Consider the following 10636-nt stretch of genomic DNA (forward strand, 5'->3'; position numbering starts at 1 on the left):
TTTTGGCCATTTTTTATGAAAGTGTACTGTCTCTTTAAGAACTTAACTTTTGAATTGGGGGCTGGAAATCTCAGTATAGCATTTTCAGGACACCCTGGGAAGGTTCCCAGGGTGATTTTAAATATGTATGGGGTTTATAATTGTAGTGGGCAATGGTATAAGGTTATTTTTGGCCATTTTATATGAAAGTATACTGTCTCTTTAAGAAACTTAACTTTTGAATTGGGGGCTGGAAATCGCAGTATAGCACTGTCAAGAAACCCTAAGAAGGTTCCCAGGGTGATTTTAAATATGTATGGGGTTTATAATTGTAGTGGGCAATGGTATAAGGTTATTTTTGGCCATTTTATATGAAAGTGTACTGTCTCTTTAAGAACTTAACTTTTGAATTGGGGGCTGGAAATCTCAGTATAGCATTTTCAGGACACCCTGGGAAGGTTCCCAGGGTGATTTTAAATATGTATGGGGTTTATAATTGTCGTGGGCAATGGTATAAGGTTATTTTTGGCCATTTTATATTAAAGTGTACTGTCTCTTTAAGAAACTTAACTTTTGAATTGGGGGCTGGAAATCGCAGTATAGCACTGTCAAGACACCCTAAGAAGGTTCCCAGGGTGATTTTAAATATGTATGGGGTTTATAATTGTAGTGGGCAATGGTATAAGGTTATTTTTGGCCATTTTATATGAAAGTGTACTGTCTCTTTAAGAAACTTAACTTTTGAATTGGGGGCTGGAAATCGCAGTATAGCACAGTCAAGACATCCTAAGAAGGTTCCCAGGGTGATTTTAAATATGTATGGTGTTTATAATTGTAGTGGGCAATGGTATAAGGTTATTTTTGGCCATTTTATATGAAAGTGTACTGTCTCTTTAAGAACTTAACTTTTGAATTGGGGGCTGGAAATTGCAGTATAGCACTGTCAAGACACCCTAAGAAGGTTCCCAGGGTGATTTTAAATATGTATGGGGCTTATAATTGTAGTGGGCAATGGTATAAGGTTATTTTTGGCCATTTTATATGAAAGTGTACTGTCTCTTTAAGAAATTTCACTTTTGAATTGTGGGCTGGAAATCGCAGTATAGCACTGTCAAGACACCCTAAGAAGGTTCCGAGGGTGATTTTAAATATGTATGGGGTTTATAGTTATAGTTGTCAATGGTATAAGGTTATTTTTGGCCATTTTATATGAAAGTGTACTGTCTCTTTAAGAAACTTAACTTTTGAATTGAGGGCTGGAAATCGCAGTATAGCACTGTCAAGACACCCTAAGAAGGTTCCCAGGGTGATTTTAAATATGTATGGGGTTTATAATTGTAGTGGGCAATGGTATAAGGTTATTTTTGGCCATTTTATATGAAAGTGTACTGTCTCTTTAAGAAACGTAACTTTTGAATTGGGGGCTGGAAATCGCAGTATAGCACTGTCAAGACACCCTAAGAAAGTTCCCAGGGTGATTTTAAATATGTATGGGGTTTATAATTGTAGTGGGCAATGGTATAAGGTTATTTTTGGCCATTTTATATGAAAGTGTACTGTCTCTTTAAGAAATTTCACTTTTGAATTGTGGGCTGGAAATCGCAGTATAGCACTGTCAAGACACCCTAAGAAGGTTCCCAGGGTGATTTTAAATATGTATGGGGTTTATAATTGTAGTTGTCAATGGTATAAGGTTATTTTTGGCCATTTTGTATGAAAGTGTACTGTCTCTTTAAGAAATTTAACTTTTGAATTGGGGGCTGGAAATCGCAGTATAGCACTGTCAAGAAACCCTAAGAAGGTTCCCAGGGTGATTTTAAATATGTATGGGGTTTATAATTGTAGTGGGCAATGGTATGAGGTTATTTTTGGCCATTTTATATGAAAGTGTACTGTCTCTTTAAGAAATTTCACTTTTGAATTGGGGCTGGAAATCGCAGTATAGCACTGTCAAGACACCCTAAGAAGGTTCCGAGGGTGATTTTAAATATGAATGGGGTTTATAATTGTAGTTGTCAATGGTATAAGGTTATTTTTGGCCATTTTATATGAAAGTGTACTGTCTCTTTAAGAACTTAACTTTTGAATTGGGGGCTGGAAATCTCAGTATAGCATTTTCAGGACACCCTGGGAAGGTTCCCAGGGTGATTTTAAATATGTATGGGGTTTATAATTGTAGTGGGCAATGGTATCAGGTTATTTTTGGCCATTTTATATGAAAGTGTACTGTCTCTTTAAGAAACTTACCTTTTGAATTGGGGGCTGGAAATCGCAGTATAGCACTGTCAAGAAACCCTAAGAAGGTTCCCAGGGTGATTTTAAATATGTATGGGGTTTATAATTGTAGTGGGCAATGGTATAAGGTTATTTTTGGCCATTTTATATGAAAGTGTACTGTCTCTTTAAGAAATTTCACTTTTGAATTGTGGGCTGGAAATCACAGTATAGCACTGTCAAGACACCCTAAGAAGGTTCCGAGGGTGATTTTAAATATGAATGGGATTTATAATTGTAGTTGTCAATGGTATAAGGTTATTTTTGGCCATTTTATATGAAAGTGTACTGTCTCTTTAAGAAATTTAACTTTTGAATTGGGGGCTGGAAATCGCAGTATAGCACTGTCAAGAAACCCTAAGAAGGTTCCCTGGATGATTTTAAATATGTATGGGGTTTATAATTGTAGTGGGCAATGGTATAAGGTTATTTTTGGCCATTTTATATGAAAGTGTACTGTCTCTTTAAGAACTTAACTTTTGAATTGGGGGCTGGAAATCTCAGTATAGCATTTTCAGGACATCCTGGGAAGGTTCCCAGGGTGATTTTAAATATGTATGGGGTTTATAATTGTCGTGGGCAATGGTATAAGGTTATTTTTGGCCATTTTATATGAAAGTGTACTGTCTCTTTAAGAAACTTAACTTTTGAATTGGGGGCTGGAAATCGCAGTATAGCACTGTCAAGAAACCCTAAGAAGGTTCCCAGGGTGATTTTAAATATGTATGGGGTTTATAATTGTAGTGGGCAATGGTATAAGGTTATTTTTGTCCATTTTATATGAAAGTGTACTGTCTCTTTAAGAAACTTAACTTTTGAATTGGGGGCTGGAAATCGCAGTATAGCACTGTCAAGACACCCTAAGAAGGTTCCCAGGGTGATTTTAAATATGTATGGGGTTTATAATTGTAGTGGGCAATGGTATAAGGTTATTTTTGGTCATTTTATATGAAAGTGTACTGTCTCTTTAAGAAACGTAACTTTTGAATTGGGGGCTGGAAATCGCAGTATAGCACTGTCAAGACACCCTAAGAAGGTTCCCAGGGTGATTTTAAATATGTATGGGGTTTATAATTGTAGTGGGCAATGGTATAAGGTTATTTTTGGCCATTTTATATGAAAGTGTACTGTCTCTTTAAGAAACTTAACTTTTGAATTGGGGGCTGGAAATCGCAGTATAGCACTGTCAAGACATCCTAAGAAGGTTCCCAGGGTGATTTTAAATATGTATGGGGTTTATAATTGTAGTGGGCAATGGTATAAGGTTATTTTTGGCCATTTTATATGAAAGTGTACTGTCTCTTTAAGAACTTAACTTTTGAATTGGGGGCTGGAAATCACAGTATAGCACTGTCAAGACACCCTAAGGAGGTTCCCAGGGTGATTTTAAATATGTATGGGGTTTATAATTGTAGTGGGCAATGGTATAAGGTTATTTTTGGCCATTTTATATGAAAGTGTACTGTCTCTTTAAGAAACTTAACTTTTGAATTGGGGGCTGGAAATCGCAGCATAGCACTGTCAAGAAACCCTAAGAAGGTTCCCAGGGTGATTTTAAATATGTATGGGGTTTATAATTGTAGTGGGCAATGGTATAAGGTTATTTTTGGCCATTTTATATGAAAGTGTACTGTCTCTTTAAGAAACTTAACTTTTGAATTGGGGGCTGGAAATCGCAGCATAGCACTGTCAAGACAGCCTAAGAAGGTTCCCAGGGTGATTTTGAATATGTATGGGGTTTATAATTGTAGTGGGCAATGGTATAAGGTTATTTTTGGCCATTTTATATGAAAGTGTACTGTCTCTTTAAGAAACTTAACTTTTGAATTGGGGGCTGGAAATCGCAGTATAGCACTGTCAAGAAACCCTAAGAAGGTTCCTAGGGTGATTTTAAATATGTATGGGGTTTATAATTGTAGTGGGCAATGGTATAAGGTTATTTTTGGCCATTTTATATGAAAGTGTACTGTCTCTTTAAGAAACTTAACTTTTGAATTGGGGGCTGGAAATCGCAGTATAGCACTGTCAAGACACCCTAAGACGGTTCCCAGGGTGATTTTAAATATGTATGGGGTTTATAATTGTAGTGGGCAATGGTATAAGGTTATTTTTGGCCATTTTATATGAAAGTGTACTGTCTCTTTAAGAACTTAACTTTTGAATTGGGGGCTGGAAATTGCAGTATAGCACTGTCAAGACACCCTAAGAAGGTTCCCAAGGTGATTTTAAATATGTATGGGGTTTATAATTGTAGTGGGCAATGGTATAAGGTTATTTTTGGCCATTTTATATGAAAGTGTACTGTCTCTTTAAGAAATTTCACTTTTGAATTGTGGGCTGGAAATCGCAGTATAGCACTGTCAAGACACCCTAAGAAGGTTCCGAGGGTGATTTTAAATATGTATGGGGTTTATAATTGTAGTTGTCAATGGTATAAGGTTATTTTTGGCCATTTTATATGAAAGTGTACTGTCTCTTTAAGAAATTTAACTTTTGAATTGGGGGCTGGAAATCGCAGTATAGCACTGTCAAGAAACCCTAAGAAGGTTCCCAGGGTGATTTTAAATATGTATGGGGTTTATAATTGTAGTGGGCAATGGTATAAGGTTATTTTTGGCCATTTTATATGAAAGTGTACTGTCTCTTTAAGAAACTTAACTTTTGAATTGGGGGCTGGAAATCGCAGTATAGCACTGTCAAGACACCCTAAGAAGGTTCCCAGGGTGATTTTAAATATATATGGGGTTTATAATTGTAGTGGGCAATGGTATAAGGTTATTTTTGGCCATTTTATATGAAAGTGTACTGTCTCTTTAAGAAACTTAACTTTTGAATTGGGGGCTGGAAATCGCAGTATAGCACTGTCAAGACACCCTAAGAAGGTTCCCAGGGTGATTTTAAATATGTATGGGGCTTATAATTGTAGTGGGCAATGGTATAAGGTTATTTTTGGCCATTTTATATGAAAGTGTACTGTCTCTTTAAGAAATTTCACTTTTGAATTGTGGGCTGGAAATCGCAGTATAGCACTGTCAAGACACCCCAAGAAGGTTCCGAGGGTGATTTTAAATATGTATGGGGTTTATAATTGTAGTTGTCAATGGTATAAGGTTATTTTTGGCCATTTTATATGAAAGTGTACTGTCTCTTTAAGAAACTTAACTTTTGAATTGGGGGCTGGAAATCGCAGTATAGCACTGTCAAGACACCCTAAGAAGGTTCCCAGGGTGATTTTAAATATGTATGGGGTTTATAATTGTAGTGGGCAATGGTATAAGGTTATTTTTGGCCATTTTATATGAAAGTGTACTGTCTCTTTAAGAAACGTAACTTTTGAATTGGGGGCTGGAAATCGCAGTATAGCACTGTCAAGACACCCTAAGAAGGTTCCCAGGGTGATTTTAAATATGTATGGGGTTTATAATTGTAGTGGGCAATGGTATAAGGTTATTTTTGGCCATTTTATATGAAAGTGTACTGTCTCTTTAAGAAATTTCACTTTTGAATTGTGGGCTGGAAATCGCAGTATAGCACTGTCAAGACACCCTAAGAAGGTTCCCAGGGTGATTTTAAATATGTATGGGGTTTATAATTGTAGCTGTCAATGGTATAAGGTTATTTTTGGCCATTTTGTATGAAAGTGTACTGTCTCTTTAAGAAATTTAACTTTTGAATTGGGGGCTGGAAATCGCAGTATAGCACTGTCAAGAAACCCTAAGAAGGTTCCCAGGGTGATTTTAAATATGTATGGTGTTTATAATTGTAGTGGGCAATGGTATAAGGTTATTTTTGGCCATTTTATATGAAATTGTACTGTCTCTTTAAGAAATTTCACTTTTGAATTGTGGGCTGGAAATCGCAGTATAGCACTGTCAAGACACCCTAAGAAGGTTCCCAGGGTGATTTTAAATATGTATGGGGTTTATAATTGTAGTGGGCAATGGTATAAGGTTATTTTTGGCCATTTTATATGAAAGTGTACTGTCTCTTTAAGAAACTTAACTTTTGAATTGGGGGCTGGAAATCACAGTATAGCACTGTCAAGAAACCCTAAGAATGTTCCCAGGGTGATTTTAAATATGTATGGGGTTTATAATTGTAGTGGGCAATGGTATAAGGTTATTTTTGGCCATTTTATATGAAAGTGTACTGTCTCTTTAAGAAACTTAACTTTTGAATTGGGGGCTGGAAATCGCAGCATAGCACTGTCAAGACACCCTAAGAAGGTTCCCAGGGTGATTTTAAATATGTATGGGGTTTATAATTGTAGTGGGCAATGGTATAAGGTTATTTTTGGCCATTTTATATGAAAGTGTACTGTCTCTTTAAGAAACTTAACTTTTGAATTGGGGGCTGGAAATCGCAGTATAGCACTGTCAAGACATCCTAAGAAGGTTCCCAGGGTGATTTTAAATATGTATGGGGTTTATAATTGTAGTGGGCAATGGTATAAGGTTATTTTTGGCCATTTTATATGAAAGTGTACTGTCTCTTTAAGAACTTAACTTTTGAATTGGGGGCTGGAAATCACAGTATAGCACTGTCAAGACACCCTAAGGAGGTTCCCAGGGTGATTTTAAATATGTATGGGGTTTATAATTGTAGTGGGCAATGGTATAAGGTTATTTTTGGCCATTTTATATGAAAGTGTACTGTCTCTTTAAGAAACTTAACTTTTGAATTGGGGGCTGGAAATCGCAGCATAGCACTGTCAAGAAACCCTAAGAAGGTTCCCAGGGTGATTTTAAATATGTATGGGGTTTATAATTGTAGTGGGCAATGGTATAAGGTTATTTTTGGCCATTTTATATGAAAGTGTACTGTCTCTTTAAGAAACTTAACTTTTGAATTGGGGGCTGGAAATCGCAGCATAGCACTGTCAAGACAGCCTAAGAAGGTTCCCAGGGTGATTTTGAATATGTATGGGGTTTATAATTGTAGTGGGCAATGGTATAAGGTTATTTTTGGCCATTTTATATGAAAGTGTACTGTCTCTTTAAGAAACTTAACTTTTGAATTGGGGGCTGGAAATCGCAGTATAGCACTGTCAAGAAACCCTAAGAAGGTTCCTAGGGTGATTTTAAATATGTATGGGGTTTATAATTGTAGTGGGCAATGGTATAAGGTTATTTTTGGCCATTTTATATGAAAGTGTACTGTCTCTTTAAGAAACTTAACTTTTGAATTGGGGGCTGGAAATCGCAGTATAGCACTGTCAAGACACCCTAAGACGGTTCCCAGGGTGATTTTAAATATGTATGGGGTTTATAATTGTAGTGGGCAATGGTATAAGGTTATTTTTGGCCATTTTATATGAAAGTGTACTGTCTCTTTAAGAACTTAACTTTTGAATTGGGGGCTGGAAATTGCAGTATAGCACTGTCAAGACACCCTAAGAAAGTTCCCAAGGTGATTTTAAATATGTATGGGGTTTATAATTGTAGTGGGCAATGGTATAAGGTTATTTTTGGCCATTTTATATGAAAGTGTACTGTCTCTTTAAGAAATTTCACTTTTGAATTGTGGGCTGGAAATCGCAGTATAGCACTGTCAAGACACCCTAAGAAGGTTCCGAGGGTGATTTTAAATATGTATGGGGTTTATAATTGTAGTTGTCAATGGTATAAGGTTATTTTTGGCCATTTTATATGAAAGTGTACTGTCTCTTTAAGAAATTTAACTTTTGAATTGGGGGCTGGAAATCGCAGTATAGCACTGTCAAGAAACCCTAAGAAGGTTCCCAGGGTGATTTTAAATATGTATGGGGTTTATAATTGTAGTGGGCAATGGTATAAGGTTATTTTTGGCCATTTTATATGAAAGTGTACTGTCTCTTTAAGAAACTTAACTTTTGAATTGGGGGCTGGAAATCGCAGTATAGCACTGTCAAGACACCCTAAGAAGGTTCCCAGGGTGATTTTAAATATATATGGGGTTTATAATTGTAGTGGGCAATGGTATAAGGTTATTTTTGGCCATTTTATATGAAAGTGTACTGTCTCTTTAAGAAACTTAACTTTTGAATTGGGGGCTGGAAATCGCAGTATAGCACTGTCAAGACACCCTAAGAAGGTTCCCAGGGTGATTTTAAATATGTATGGGGCTTATAATTGTAGTGGGCAATGGTATAAGGTTATTTTTGGCCATTTTATATGAAAGTGTACTGTCTCTTTAAGAAATTTCACTTTTGAATTGTGGGCTGGAAATCGCAGTATAGCACTGTCAAGACACCCCAAGAAGGTTCCGAGGGTGATTTTAAATATGTATGGGGTTTATAATTGTAGTTGTCAATGGTATAAGGTTATTTTTGGCCATTTTATATGAAAGTGTACTGTCTCTTTAAGAAACTTAACTTTTGAATTGGGGGCTGGAAATCGCAGTATAGCACTGTCAAGACACCCTAAGAAGGTTCCCAGGGTGATTTTAAATATGTATGGGGTTTATAATTGTAGTGGGCAATGGTATAAGATTATTTTTGGCCATTTTATATGAAAGTGTACTGTCTCTTTAAGAAACGTAACTTTTGAATTGGGGGCTGGAAATCGCAGTATAGCACTGTCAAGACACCCTAAGAAGGTTCCCAGGGTGATTTTAAATATGTATGGGGTTTATAATTGTAGTGGGCAATGGTATAAGGTTATTTTTGGCCATTTTATATGAAAGTGTACTGTCTCTTTAAGAAATTTCACTTTTGAATTGTGGGCTGGAAATCGCAGTATAGCACTGTCAAGACACCCTAAGAAGGTTCCCAGGGTGATTTTAAATATGTATGGGGTTTATAATTGTAGTTGTCAATGGTATAAGGTTATTTTTGGCCATTTTGTATGAAAGTGTACTGTCTCTTTAAGAAATTTAACTTTTGAATTGGGGGCTGGAAATCGCAGTATAGCACTGTCAAGAAACCCTAAGAAGGTTCCCAGGGTGATTTTAAATATGTATGGTGTTTATAATTGTAGTGGGCAATGGTATAAGGTTATTTTTGGCCATTTTATATGAAATTGTACTGTCTCTTTAAGAAATTTCACTTTTGAATTGTGGGCTGGAAATCGCAGTATAGCACTGTCAAGACACCCTAAGAAGGTTCCCAGGGTGATTTTAAATATGTATGGGGTTTATAATTGTAGTGGGCAATGGTATAAGGTTATTTTTGGCCATTTTATATGAAAGTGTACTGTCTCTTTAAGAAACTTAACTTTTGAATTGGGGGCTGGAAATCACAGTATAGCACTGTCAAGAAACCCTAAGAATGTTCCCAGGGTGATTTTAAATATGTATGGGGTTTATAATTGTAGTGGGCAATGGTATAAGGTTATTTTTGGCCATTTTATATGAAAGTGTACTGTCTCTTTAAGAAACTTAACTTTTGAATTGGGGGCTGGAAATCGCAGCATAGCACTGTCAAGACACCCTAAGAAGGTTCCCAGGGTGATTTTGAATATGTATGGGGTTTATAATTGTAGTGGGCAATGGTATAAGGTTATTTTTGGCCATTTTATATGAAAGTGTACTGTCTCTTTAAGAAACTTAACTTTTGAATTGGGGGCTGGAAATCGCAGTATAGCACTGTCAAGAAACCCTAAGAAGGTTCCTAGGGTGATTTTAAATATGTATGGGGTTTATAATTGTAGTGGGCAATGGTATAAGGTTATTTTTGGCCATTTTATATGAAAGTGTACTGTCTCTTTAAGAAACTTAACTTTTGAATTGGGGGCTGGAAATCGCAGTATAGCACTGTCAAGACACCCTAAGAAGGTTCCCAGGGTGATTTTAAATATGTATGGGGTTTATAATTGTAGTGGGCAATGGTATAAGGTTATTTTTGGCCATTTTATATGAAAGTGTACTGTCTCTTTAAGAAACTTAACTTTTGAATTGGGGGCTGGAAATCGCAGTATAGCATTTTCAGGACACCCTAAGAAGGTTCCCAGGGTGATTTTAAATATGTATGGGGTTTATAATTGTAGTGGGCAATGGTATAAGGTTATTTTTGGCCATTTTATATGAAAGTGTACTGTCTCTTTAAGAACTTAACTTTTGAATTGGGGGCTGGAAATTGCAGTATAGCACTGTCAAGACACCCTAAGAAGGTTCCCAGGGTGATTTTAAATATGTATGGGGTTTATAATTGTAGTGGGCAATGGTATAAGGTTATTTTTGGCCATTTTATATGAAAGTGTACTGTCTCTTTAAGAAATTTCACTTTTGAATTGTGGGCTGGAAATCGCAGTATAGCACTGTCAAGACACCCTAAGAAGGTTCCGAGGGTGATTTTAAATATGTATGGGGTTTATAATTGTAGTTGTCAATGGTATAAGGTTATTTTTGGCAATTTTATATGAAAGTGTACTGTCTCTTTAAGAAATTTAACTTTTGAATTGGGGGC

This window comes from Phyllobates terribilis, unplaced genomic scaffold (genome assembly GCF_046119375.1).
Source record: "Phyllobates terribilis strain yellow unplaced genomic scaffold, ASM4611937v1 Scaffold_115__1_contigs__length_5345438, whole genome shotgun sequence".
Classification (NCBI taxonomy): domain Eukaryota; kingdom Metazoa; phylum Chordata; class Amphibia; order Anura; family Dendrobatidae; genus Phyllobates; species Phyllobates terribilis.